Here is a 14747-nt window from a genome sequence, read left to right as displayed (position 1 = left end):
TTTTTGCCCTTCTCCATTCACATCCTCCAAACTTAATGTTTTAACTTAGGGAAAATAGGGAGACTTAAACAAAAGGATTGATTTCTTCCGTTTTGTTTATAAGTTTACATATAGTTACAGTTATGCAAAAAAATCTACCTACAGTAGGACTGTGCATATATTCTCTCATTTCTTTAACTAGGAAGAGTATGAAAACTGAAAAGAGTCTACTCACATTGAGAGAATAGAGGGAGTAACACATACTTCAGAATGAACTAGCACATAGATTTTCTGTGCCTCAAGGTCAAATAAATTACTAATACAATTTAAATATTTTTTTTTCCATGAGGAATGGGAAATCTAATAGTTTGCTTGTCTTGAGCAACAAGAGAGAGATATATAAACCTCAGGAAGGATGGGCTGGGGAAGCTTTACAAGCATACATTTGATACTAAGTTGAGCAATTTGATTGCATGACACCCGGGTTGGGTGTTTTTTATCTGTTTTTAAAATAGTTTTTCCAACTATTAAATTTCACTTGATTCTCTAAAAACTTATCCTGTTTTAGACCTATGAGGTCAATGTCAGAATTGGGGTCATTATCTAATTTAATACCTAATGTTTTCCCATGATGATAAAGAAAAAAGATATTTTTGAGCCTAATGCTTTCAACAGTCCAAAATTTTGGTTGAGTACCCCCTACAGGAAAAGCAAATTATTAATGAATTCCTGTTTGTTTCTTACTACCCTTTCCCATCCTGAATTTGTCTTTGATCTAAGACTTTTTGCTTCTTAAAGACTATGACTTTCACTAAGCATCTCCTTAGCCACTTCCTGGGTTTTGGCAAATAAGTCTATCAACACTTAATTTTCTGCAGGCATAAGCCAGGTCCCTACTTGCTTTGATATCAGAAAACAATGAAAGGGAGAAAAGTCAATGATTCTGAAAAGGAACTAGAGAGAAGCAATGAAAAGGACCACAGTGATTCACTGTTGTAAAGAGTATTAAATAATCTTACTGATAAATTCCCTGGAAGTAGACCCAATAGAAGAATGTACTTTTTCAGGGAAAAAGAAGTGTTGTACATGTTTAGAGACTATAAAGCCTTGGCATTTATTGTGAGAGACTTCTGAAAACTTCCACATGAAGACGTAGAGGTTGTCTGAAAGTCTTTTACTGACATTAAGGTGTACTCATTATACATATTTCAATTTGTTTAAAAAAATTAAATACCTCGCCATGCTAAAGCAAACATCAAACATTACACCTGTTTTGATTTTATTTTTCCATCTAGACTTAGTAAGTCACTAACATTTTTAACTTTTGTGCATATAATTTCAGTATTTCCACAGTTTTTATTACATCACAGGATTTCTTGAGTGGTTATCAGATGGTATTTTTATAATAATGTTTTATGGGGATTTTGACTGTCTACAGTTAGCAATCAAATATCTATTTTTGTTTGCCTTGATGAACACTACAGTATGATTTGGTCTGAGATAATGGATAGTTTTTTCTGTATTTGATAGCTTTTCCTATCTTTTTCTTACAATTGCAAATTTAGATGACTCCTTACTTACATTGTCCTCCCTTCTAACATAACACCAACTAAAGTTAAAAAAAAAAAAAGCAATACTGCATTCCAAAGTCAAAGTGTCAGATACTTCTCCAGGATGACACAGTGATCCCTATTCCTAAATATTTGCATTCATTTAAGGACTCAGAAAAATTGCCACAAATAATGGCTGTAATTATTACAGTACATTTGTTCTCTAAATCGACTTTAGGGAGAAAATGTTATGCTGTTATTTTTAGCGATGATATAAACTAGGCTGTTGAATTGAGGGATAGCTTCCGAACTGACCTGGAAAGGAGACACAGCTACTGCTGCTTCAATTACATTAATATGGAATACCTGACTATTTTAAGCCCTATTTAGTCTTCTATTTTCTGGCCAGGAATCACAAGTTTGCCACCCTTTTAGAAATTTAAATACTCTATAAATAAAGAAGGAAATGTGATTTATTTATCTGTTTTATATTTTTGTTCTTTTTCTTATAATTATTTCTTCTTATTTAACATAATCCATTTAATTGTTTATTAATGTTGAAATTTTACTTGGACTTTTGCAGATGTATATAGCTAAGTGCATTCAGGATTTGTCATGAAATTAAGGTGTGGGTCTTTTATAGATTATTTTGTAGTAATAAAAATCAAGTTCTTCTAAATCAACTGAAATTTTATAGATCTCTCATTGAAGCCCAAAACTTATAGCTTTATTCTCTGTGTCAATCCTGGAAGAGTCAGCCCAACAAGAAGAGTGGTAAGTTGACTTTTGTATTTCTTTTTCCTGATTATGATCTTAAATTCCTATTTCCCAATGCACTTGTGTATCTGAGTTAAAACAAAACATAATGTTAATAGTACTTGCATATAAACCATCCTTAAAGTCTTCTTTCAATTTTGCTTTTGCCACCCTTCAGTTTTTATTCTTTTTGTTTGGGGATAGTTTTTCATTTGTTTGGCTGATTGTTTGCCCCCCCCCCAGATTATTTGTATGAAACTTAATTATCTGGCTTAGTTGCTACAAATCATTTTTTCCATTTTTGAAAGTAGAGAATATTTTTAGAAACATAATAGTGTAAAGAAAGAAATACATGGTAAGAGGAAAATAATACCAAAAGTAAAGAATAGAGATTTATATGGTTACAATACTAAATAACAACAGCAGCAACAAGAATGATAGTGTTACTAGATGCCATTTATATAGCATTTATCATGAGCTTTATACTGTTTTAAGTGCTTCATGCACACTAACTCATTAATTCTCACAAAAATGGGAATAATCAAGACAAAAAGAGGTTAAGTAATTTGCTAAAAGTCACAATGAAATGGTCACAAAGGAAAAATGGAAAAGTTAAGATTAAGCCAGAAGTTTAAAAAATAAATAGTTAAGTGCAGCTACTGAGGAATTCAGGAATTAAAATGTGAAGTCTAGGCTGGATATCTTTCACTGTAACAAAAGGGATTTGATGAATTTATAAAGACCCTTCCCCCAGATCAAATAGATTACATTTATTTAATACTTTTTGCCAGGCATGGATTTTTGGCTGAAAGCAGTTTTAAAATGCGGGGTCACACAAGCATAATGCATTGGAAAGAATTCATAGTCTTTTTTTTAATTTATTTTTTAATTATTATTTCTTCTAATTAACATATATTTTTTGTTTCAGGGGCACAGGTCTGTGCTCTTGAAGGGAAAGGCAAAGAACCAAATATGGTCTAGACTGGAACCGGGCAGGTTTAGAAGACCTTAGATAACATTTGTGTAGCAATCCTATCATTCTTCACCACTACAGCCAGTGAATCCTAAATGTTTCTTTTTTTTTTAGGGACTAACACACCCTTTTAATAAGTTTTTAAATATTTTTAAGGTTTAAAAAGTGTTTAAGGTTTGTAATTCCTAGTAGGAAAACATTATCTGAATGAATACCCTAATGGCATACCACTATAGAATGTTTCAGTTGCACGTGGGGCAGAAGGGTAGGGATTCTCTTCACAGCACCCCAGCTTTCTTCATGAGAAGGTCAGAGGTACACTGGTTTGTATTATTGCGACATCCATTAGGTGATCGTTGCTTTTCCTTCAGCAAGGGCTTTATTTGTCAGAAGGGCATTATGCTTGACCTCCAAATTTGGCTGACAATTTACTGATGAGATTCATAACCTTTGGATTGCTCTGATATTTTGACATATTCCCTGGGTTCTGGGCCACATCCTGGAAGGCCACCATAACTTCTGGATCCTGCATGGCTGCGAGAACCTCTGGATCACTAAGAATTTCATTGAGCCCGGGCATTTCTGCCATTCCAGGCATCCCCGGCATTCCTCCAGGAAAATTACCAGGCATTCCCCCAGGAAAGCCACCTGGGAAAGAGCCATACTGAGCTCCTGATTGTCGTCTGGCTTCTTCCTCCCTCTGGGCTCTCTCATGTTCTTCCCGAGCCTTCGTAACCCTTTCTATTCTTTCTTTGATCTCTCGCTCTTCACGTTTTCGCTCATACTTTCTCCGATGTTCAGCAATTTTCTGGGCCCTCGGTTGAACTTCTTTCAGCATTGCACTAGCATCTTCATTGTAATCCGGTTTACAAGCAAGGGCAAGATCATGTGCTGCTTCTTCCCAATGGCCCAGAAGTCTGTGTGCTTTCCCTCGCCACTTATAAGGCTGAGCTGAATCAGGATTTATTTCAATAGCTCTGTCACAGTCTCAAATGGCAGCATTTGGCTTTTGTAATTTGATGAAGACACTGGCTCTCTTGGCATAGAGAATGGCCAAGCGAGGATTCAGTTTGATGGCATCTGTGAACAAGTCAATGGCTTTCTGTAGTTCACCATCATTTAGGGCATCAATGGCAGCCGCTTTTTTATCATTTGCCTGATCCATCATTTCCTCGGTTATCTCTACATTTTCATCTCCCATTTCTTGAGGGGCATCAGTATCTGGTTCAATCACACCTTCATTGTCAATTTCTAGATCACTTTCCTCACTTGATGGTTCGTCTGTCTTTATGTTTTCCTCCGCCTTCTTACTATCTGTTTTTTCTTCCTTGATATTGTCTTCTGATTTAGTTTTATGAGTGGCAGGTGGTATTTTACCCCCCATGCTCTCCACCCACTCCCGCAGGAAGCACATTTCCTTGGTGTGCAGAACGCTCAGATCCTGCTTACACATTTTCAGGAAGGCCCGAAGCTCGCTCACTTTGCGGGGGTCCATGGTCCAGAGGCGGTGGCAGGCGGCAGGCGGCAGGCGGCAGGCGGCAGGCGCGGCTGAGGTTGCGGCCCAATTCCAGGCCTGTGTACTAGCTCAGCATGATCCTGTAGAAGGGGGCGGCTGCCGAGAGGCAGAACAGACCCTAAATGTTTCTTAAAACCCTGGATCACACACACTGTAGGACTAGGAGAGTCAAGTTGGTCAAGGTTTTGTCCTGTGTCCAGATATTGGTAACACTAAAGTAGTGAGAGAAAATAACACGGTAAAAGGAGACTTACATAGAAAAAAGACAGGCTTACCAATGGAAGAGTCAGTCCTCTTCTGTTTACAGTGGTTTAATAACTATGGGTGCCATAAGACTCCTATAATACATTTTTTAAAATGTGGGGCTTCAATATATGATTCTGTTTCCCCTTGAGCTAATTAATATTTAAATTGGGACAAATATATTAATAATGAAAAAAGATGTTAGAAATATTCTGCATTTCTTACTGCTACAAATTTATTATATAGAAAGATTGTAAAATAGACAAGCACTGTCTCTTAAAAAACTTTCCCTTCAATTTTTAAGTCCAAGTATATAATTATTGATGCAAACTTGTAAGAACTTTTTAAATCTTATAACTGACAGGCTGAACATAATTACTAATTTCTTCCCAGAATTTCTGTCTTTGATAAACTTGTAAGAGCTTTTTTTCTCAATAGATAGATACGTGATTGAAAAAATCACCAAAAGAAAATACATTTTTAAAAGATGAAGATATTATCTGAGTGGAAAAATGGGAAGCTTTAATTGAGAATTTTTTTATTATTACAAATTAAGTGAATGATTAAAAATGCCAGGGAACAGAAGATTGTTTCATATGGCTCTCTGTTCAATGTGGATTGCCAATGTGGGAGAAAATCCTTGTAAATCTTAGCATTGCTCCCACACAACCACCTACACAGATGATCGCTTGACTTTCATGCTAACAATAGATGTGTTAGTAGAGCTCTCACCATCTGCAAAATGAAGTGCACTTAGAAAAAAGTAACTGCAGCACACAGTAGTAATTGCTTATATATTGTTATTAGCATTTTATATTTACATTTAAAAGGTAAGAATTTAAGCAATGATCATTCCCAGTTTAAATAAGGTCAGTCCCTGTGATAGCTCCCAGATAGTTAGTCAGTCCTAGATATCAGATAAAGTTGTTAGAAAACTTGACTTTTTTAAAGAAAACTTGATTTTTAATTTCTTTTTGCTTAAAATTCATTTGTATCCAAAAATGCAGAATAAAATGTAGATTAAATGAATTCTGATATACTCACTTCTTCAGTAATAATACTTAGAATCATGTACATTAGTTATAAACCCCTCTACAAAGTCTAATTGTCACAACTGTCCTAATTTTTCTATAGAACTCCCTCAAAGGCACATTTATTTGAATTTCCCTGCTCTTAAATCTATTTTATTAACAGCGCAGAGTGAGTATTATGGAAATAATCTTTATATCATTGGAAAATATAGTCTTTGGCCTCTTTTCCCTTAGTGATTTGTTTTGTCAAGGATGGAAGGGTACATGATTCCACTACTGGGACTTTGTCAAAGACTCTATGGCAAAGTGTTAGAAAATGAATTATCTGGATTCTTTATAGGGAATGGAGTGGCTTAAGTGTTCATATGTATAACCTGCTCACACTTGGAAGGCTGGATATGACAGAGAGGACAGCAGCCATGTGACTGATGGACGGCAGGATGAGACCCATTTTTCTCAACCCCACATGAACAGGTGCAGTACTATTTTGTACTGGCAGAGTTCCCATGTGTTTCCAACCCACGCGTTCAAACATTTGGCCTGAATAATCTTGTCCTTTCACATAGATGATTAAGGCAGTCTACATGAGCTATGAGAGCTACCATAACCCCAAAATATCATATCCTAAATAGCCCTGCCTAAAATTCTGTGATGAAATGTTCATTTCTTTATTATATATACTTTTTTCTTTTTTTTTATTCTTTTAAGTAATCTCTATGCCCAATGTGGGACTTGAACTCACAACCCCGAGATCAAGAGTCACACACTCCACCAACTGAGCCAGCTAGGTGCTCTTCATTTATTTATTATAAACATGGCCTTTTCAAAGCCTATTTTAATGCAGATTATTTTAGAAACAGTATTACTTAAGGCAATATTAACTTAGTATGATTTAGTTTTATCTAATTTATTTTCCCGCTTAAATAAATTATACTTTTAGAAATTTAATATTAGAAGGAAATTTGGGATTAGAAGGAAAATAAAATATCATCTAGGCCAAACACTTCATTTTATAGATGATAAAATTGAGGCTCAGTAAAGGCTCTTATACATAGTTAAGCACAAATCCAGAACTAATCCCTAAGACTGACTCCGGTCCAGTGCTTTTTCCATTATACTATCATAAAACATTAAGAGAACAGTGGTCCCTTGGGGTGAAGGTTAGGGGATGCTGGAAAGGAATAGAAAGCAGGAAAAAAGTAGAGGAAAGGAGGTATGCTGATCCCTTGCAAATTATTTTTCTAGGGTTGATCCACATAACAGAGTCATTAGTAGGATTAAATTTATTTACATCAGTGTTAGATATGTAGGTCAATTAACTTCACAATACTATGGTACCTTTTTGCTAAAGTTTAGCAGTAACAAAAAGTCTCATAATGCCAGGACTGTGGAAATTTGCACTCACATCATTCCCATCCAAAAAGCTATGAATGTAGAAAAGATAGGAGTAGTTGTTCAAATATCCTGTGTATTAGCCAGTTCTCTGGAAAAGTAAATTGCTGAAGATGGGAAGTATATAAAAGGAAGGTCATCTTTTCTAGGGTTGGAGGGTTAATATTTCTCTTCAAAGTCAGAAATAAATAAAAAGAATCAGGCTCAAAGGTATGCAGTAAAACCAAAAAAATTCAGTTCTTATAATACACACTTTATTCGTTTAGAAAAAATCTATATAGTAAATTCAATGAATAAAAATAGCCAGAAAACATGAAACATCGGAGTTCACAGGGGAAGCTGCAATAAAGCATTCTTGAGTCAGTGCCCTGCTTTGGCAGGGTGGTGTCTTTGGGGTCCAGTGAGAAATGAACATACACACCCACTCAGTTGTCATGATACGCATCAATGCAAGGCTGCCTACTTAAAAAATTTTAAATAGAAATCAAAGTCTTATAATACAGGATCTCAGATGTCCAGGGTACAATAAAAATATTACTCATTATACGAAGGACTGAAAATCACAACATGACTGAGGAAAACCAATCCATAGATGCCAACACTAAGATGAATCAGATGTTGGAATTATCTGACAAGGACTTTAAAACAGCTATCATAAAACTAACTCATTGAGAATACTACATGATCATTTCAATAGATGAAAAAAAAAGCATCTAAGTTGAATATCCATGATCAAAACTGTGGACAAAATAGGTATAAAAGGAACTTAACACAGTGAAGGCCATATATGAAAATCCCATAGCTAAAACATCATAATCGATAGGGAAAAACTGAAGGTCTTCCTTCTAAGATCCAATACAAAGCAAGGATGCCCACTCTTACCACTTCTATTCTACAAAGTACTGGAAATCCTAACCAGAGAAATCAGAGAAGAAAAAGAAATAAAAGTCACCTAAATCAGAATGAAATGATCTCTGTTTACAGATGACATGATCATATAGGTAAAAAATTCTGAAGATTCAACAAGAAAACTGTTAAAACTAATAAATGAGGGCAACCGTCTCGAGTCCCCTCCCTCCTGGGAGCTTTGTACTATCACTTTGCTATTGCTCAATAAACCTTGCTTTGCCGCCCACCAAAAAAACAAAAACCAAAAACTAATAAGTGAATTCATTAAAGTTGCGGGGTATGAAATCAGCATAAAAAATCAGTCACATTTTTATACACAAATAGCAAACTATTCAAAAAAGAAATTAAGTAAACATTCCCATTCGCAGTAGCAACAAAAATAATATAATACTTGGTAATAAACATATGAAAAAGATGCAAGACTTGTACACTGAAAAATGTAAAACAAAGGAAAGAAGACCTAGATAAATGGAAACATATCCCATATTCATGGATTAGAAGAATATTAAAAAGAAGAAAATATAAAATAAAAATATTAAAATATTAAAATATTATTAAAATTTCTACCCAAAATGATTATAGATTCAATGCAATTTCTATCAAAATCCAATGGCATTCTTTACAGAAAATTTTTGTTTTCATACAGAGCTACAAAAGATGCTCAACAGTGAAAGCAGTCTCAGGCAAAAACAAAGCTGGAAGAATAATATTGCCTGGTTTCAGGTATATTAAAAAGCTACAGTACTGAAAATAGTTTGATACTGGCAGAAAGATCTATAGAGATCCCAGAAATCACACATCTCTGGTTAACTGATCTTCAACATGGGTGCTAAGACCACACAATGGGGAAATGATAATCTCTTTAATAAATGGTGTTGGGAACACTGGATATCAGCATGCAGAAGATTGAAATTGGAACCTTATCTCACACCACATAGAAGGAAACATAGTAAAAAAGTTTCTTGACATTGGTCTGGGCAGTGATTTTTTTTGGATATGGCAAAGGCAACAAAAGCAAACATAGACAGGTGGGGTTGTATCAAAGTAAAAAGTTTCTGCACAGCAAAGGGAACATTCAAAACAGTGAAAAGGCAACCCATGGAATGGGAGCAAATATCTCAAAAATTGTACAAAAGTTATGTGAGAAGGTGCTCAACAGCACTAATAATCAGGGAAATAAAGTCAAGCCACAATGAGATATCGCCTCACACCTGTTAGAATGGCTGTTATTAAAAAGAAGAAAAGATAACAACTGTTGGTGAGAATGGGGTGAAAAGGGAGCACTTGTGCACTGACAGTAGGAATGCAAATAGGTACAGCCGTTATGGAAAACACTACGATTCCTCAAAATAATTAAAAATAGAACTACCGTAGGATCCAGCAATCCCACTTCTGTTTATATATCCAAAAGGAATGAAATCAGTATCTAAAAGAGATAATCTGCACTCCCATGTTTATTGCAGCATTAAATAGAACAGCCAAGATACGGAAAGAACCTAAGTGTCCATTGATGGATGAATAAAGGAAAAAAATATATATATATATGTCCAGCCTTAAAAAAGGTTATTCTGCTATTTGCAACAACATGGGTGAATCAAGGACATTATGCTGAATGAAATAAGCAATCATAGAAAGGCAAATACTGCATTATCTCACTTATATGTGGAATAAATAAGTAGAACTCATTAAAAAGAGAGTGGAGTGGTGGTTGCCAGGGGCTCTGGGGGAGAGGTTGGTGAAAGGGTACAAACTTTCAGTTATGAGGTTCTGGGGATCTAATGTACAGCATAGTGGTCATAATTAGTTAATACTGTACTGTATACTTGAAATTTGCTAAGTGAGTTGATCCTAAGCATTCTTACCACACACACACCTACAATAACTATGTGAACTGATGGTGATGGAAACTTTTGGCCTCTTTATATCTACCTGTTTAACCTGGCTGCTCTCACACTCCCCTTTAAGAGATTCCCCTATTCATTCTGGGTCTTCATCAATCCCCTTAAATCTACTTTGACCAGCATTCTCAATTTAGTCATTTCTTTATTTCTTCTTATATGTGCCCTTCTAAACTTCACCATTGTATCAATTGTAGCTCTAAATAATTGCTTTCCTTTCTCTTGCCCCTGGGCTGCTAAGCTTTACTAAGGAAAAAAAATCATATAATTGTTAATCAGCACCATTAAACTTAGGATTTCTTGTCCATTCTCACTCTTCAACACCATATAATAATACTTTCATCTGACTAAATAACTGCTTTCCTGTTTACTTGTGTTGAATTGTGCCATATCTTTGCCACCTTCCTCAGACCTCCTTTCCTTAAGTAAATGGTTTGCTACATGAGAAAGAAAATACAGGACATCAGTTTACTGAATATTTCATATTTATCTGCCTTGTTAGAAGAATTATCTATAAGAATCCTCACTGTCCCCTCTTTCCATATGTTCTGGAAAATATGTCCATTTTCCTCATCAAAGGCAAACTTTCTATCTGTATCCCCACTTATTCTTGCCTCATGGACCCATGGATTATCACTTTACTCTTTATCATATTAAACACCTCCTTTTTCCATTCAGTCCTGTACTACCAAATGCCTGTGTATATCTTCCAGGAACCAAAACCTCAAAATATATGTAACTAGGTTGATTACCTTTATTCCCTTTCTACTCTTCCTCTTATTTTCTTTTTTAGTTTCAGGGATAGAATTTAGTGATTCATCAGTTGCATATAACACCCAGTGCTCATTCCATCAAGTGCCCTCCTCAATGCCCATCACCCAGTTACCCCTCCCCCATCCACCTCCCCTCCATAACCCTCAATTTGTTTCCTGTCATTTAGAGTCTCTTATGGTTTGCATCCCTCTCTGTTTTAATCTTAGTTTCCTTCCCTTCCCCTATGTTCATCTTTTTGTTTCTTAAATTCCACACATGAGTGAAATCATATGGTCTTTGTCTTTCTCTGACTCACTTATTTCACTTAGCATAATACCCTCTAGTTCCATCCATGTTGTTGCATTCTCCAGAATAGACCACATACTTGGTTACAATTCAGGTATCAACCCATATAAAAAGATTGAGATCATACCATGCATATTTTCTGACCACAACGCTATGAAACTTGAAGTCAACCACAGGAAGAAATTTGGAAGGACCACAAATACATGGAGGTTAAAGAACATCCTACTCAAGAATGAATGGGTCAACCAGAAAATTAAAGAAGAATTTTAAAAAATATATGGCAGCAAATAAAAATGATAACACAACTGTTCAAAACCCTTGGGATGCAGCAAAGGCAATCCTAAGAGGGAAGAATATAGCAATACAGGCCTTCCTCAAGAAGCAAGGAAAAGTCTCAAATACACAACCTAACAACACCTAAAGGAACTGGAAAAGAGGGACGCCTGGGTGGCTCAGTCGGTTGAGTGTCTGCCTTTGACTCAGGTCATGATCCCAGGGTCCTGGGATTGAGTACTGAATCGGGCTCCTTGCTCAACTGGGAGACTGCTTCTCCCTCTCTCATTCCCCCTGCTTGTGCGTGCTCTCTCTCTCTCTCTCTCTCTAAGAAATAAATGAAAGCTTTAAAAAAAATAAAAATAAAGGAGTTGGAAAAGGAACAGCAAATAAAGCCTAAATCCAGCAGGAAAAGATAAATAATAAAGATTAGAGCAGAAATCACTGATACAGAAATTAAAAAAAAAAAAAACAGATCAATGAACTAGGAGCTGGTTCTTTGAAAGAATTAATAAAATTGATCAACCCCTAGCCAGACTTAACAAAAAGAAAAGAGAAAGGACAAAAATCAATAAAATCATGAATGAAAGAGGAGAGATCACAACCAATACCACAGAAAAACAATTATAAGAGAATATTATAAGCAATTATATTCCAACAAATTAGACAACCTGGAAGAAATGGATACATTCCTAGAAATATGTAAACTACCAAAACTGAGGCAGGAAGAAATAGAAAACCTGAACAGACCCATAACCAGCAAGGAAATTGAACCAGAAATCAAAAACGTCCCAACAAACAAGAGTCCAGGGCCGGATGGCTTCCTGGGGGAATTATGCCAAACATTTGAAGAAGAAATATTACCTATTCTTCTGAAACTGTTCCAAAAAATAGAAATGGAAGGAAAACTTCCAAACTCATTCTATGAGGCCAGCATTACCTGGATCCCAAAATGAGACAAAGACCCCACTAAAAAGGAGAATTACAGACCAGTATCCATGATGAACATGGATGCAAAAATTCTCACAAGATACTAGTTAATAGGATCCAATAGTACATTAAAAGGATTATTTACTAGAACTAAGTGGGATTTATTCCTGGGCTGGAGGGGTGGTTCAACATCCACAAATCAGTCAAAATGATACACCACATTAACAAAAGAAAGGACAAAAACCATATGATCTCTCAATAGATGGAGAAAAAGCATTTGACAAAATATAGCTTCCTTTCTTGATAAAAACCCTTCACCTTGTAAGGATAGAGGGAAAAAAGCTTCTATTTTGACTATCTTGTTAGAGATTTCATTTAAACTTAATCTCATAAAACTGAAACCTTGGTCTCATCCTACTGTCTCTCTCATTGTCCTAACCACAGGGTAAGTTTTTTTTAGACAAGGAGATTATTTATTCTGTTTGCCAATGTGTCTGCATAGCCTGGAACAGTGCTTGACATTTAGTTGGTTCTCAATAAATATCTGTTGAATGGTTCTAAACTTCCATCAAGGGGTACCTGGGTGGCTCAGTTGGCTAAGCATCTGTTTTCGGATCAGGTCATGATCCCAGGGTCCTGGGATTGAGCCCAGCATCAGGCTCCCTGCCCAGTGGGTAGTCTGCTTCTTTCTGCCCCTCTGCTCTTCTCCCCACTTGTGTGCCCTCTCTCTCTTTCTCTCTCTCTCTCAAATAAAAAAATAAAATCTTAAAAGAAAATAAACTTCCCTCCAAAGAAGGCCTTCACATGAAATAATTAAGTTATGTCAGCTCTGCTTCCATAATTTCTCTTCAATTTATCCCCTTCTTTATAACCATTCTCTACATTTGTGATCAGGCCTTAATCATCTGTCATCTGGCTTACCCATTAGCCTACAAACAAGGCAACTGCCTTGGGTCATTTTCACTTCTGCCTTCAGAGTTATTTTGTGAAAGTACAAATATGACTACATCCCTTAAATATAGCAACTTCTCATTGCTAGGAAGTACAGTCAGTGATTTTGTACCATCTTTTCCCTTCTGTCCAAAATGGGGTTTTTCTTTCCTCTATACTGATCAAATTCTCACTCAAGAGTTTTTAGATAATTGTGAATGAATTAGAGTTCCCTTAGCATATATTTTTATAATCTTAATTTATTTTTTTGGCTAATATGTACAATACTTTTACATAGTTGTAATTTGCATATTTTATTTTGTGTTCAGCTTCTTAATTTTTTGCTTTAACATTATTTCATTTGTGCATGAGCATTATCAATATAGCTGCATATATGGCTCAGTATTTTATCCAATTATTTTTTTAAATTCAGGAAGAGATAAATTCGTAAGAGTCAAATAATATCTTTGTATAATACATATATTCTAGACCTAAGGTAATTTGCAGCCACTGAAAATGCTAATCAAGATAAATTATCAGGGAATAGTTCATCAGGAATAGGACTATGCTTAAACAACAGAACAGGCCTATGAAATAAAATGACTCCATTACTTTGGGGCACTAGACTTTGGGTTTTTTTTTATGTCATTTTACTAAATTAACAGGTTTTCACCTGGGTTTTTTTTTTTTATTAATTGAGGTATAACTGACATACAGTATTATATTAGAGTTAGGTGCAAAACACAGTGATTTGATGTTTATATACATTGTGAGGTGGTCACCACAATAAGTCTAGTTACCGTCTGTCACCTTAAAAAGTTAAAACAATATTATTGACTATATTCCCCATGCTATATATTACATCCTCATGACTTATTTCATAAATTTGTAGTTCTTAATCCCTTTGCCATTCTATCCCTCCCCGCACCTTTGACAACCACCAGTCTCTTCTCTGTATTGATGAATCTGAGTTTTATTTTGGTTTTTAGATTTCATTTATAAACAAAGGAAAGCAGTGTTTGTCTTTCTCTGACTTACTTCCCTTAGCATGATACCCTCAAAATCCACCCATGTCGTCACAAATGGCAACATTTCACTAATCTTTATAGTTGAATTGTATTCTTGTGTGTGTATATATGTGTATGTGTGTATATATATACCACATCTTTATCTGTCCATCAACAGACACTAGGTTCGTTTGTTTCCACATCTTGGCTATTATAAATAATGCTGCAGTAAACATAGGGGTGGACATCTTTTTGAATTAGTGTTTTCATTTCCTTTGGATAGATACCCAGTAGTGGAAAT

The 14747-nt window shown here is 35.5% G+C and overlaps 1 pseudogene; it reads right to left on the bottom strand.

The window, feature by feature from the left end:
* Positions 1–3655: 3655 nt before the first annotated feature.
* LOC113931123 lies at positions 3656–4753 on the bottom strand (annotated as a pseudogene).
* Between the last annotated feature and the right edge of the window lie 9994 nt (positions 4754–14747).

The sequence above is a fragment of the Zalophus californianus genome, chromosome X (genome assembly GCF_009762305.2).
Source record: "Zalophus californianus isolate mZalCal1 chromosome X, mZalCal1.pri.v2, whole genome shotgun sequence".
In the NCBI taxonomy this organism is placed as follows: domain Eukaryota; kingdom Metazoa; phylum Chordata; class Mammalia; order Carnivora; family Otariidae; genus Zalophus; species Zalophus californianus.
This window is presented reverse-complemented; position numbering and strand designations above follow the sequence as displayed.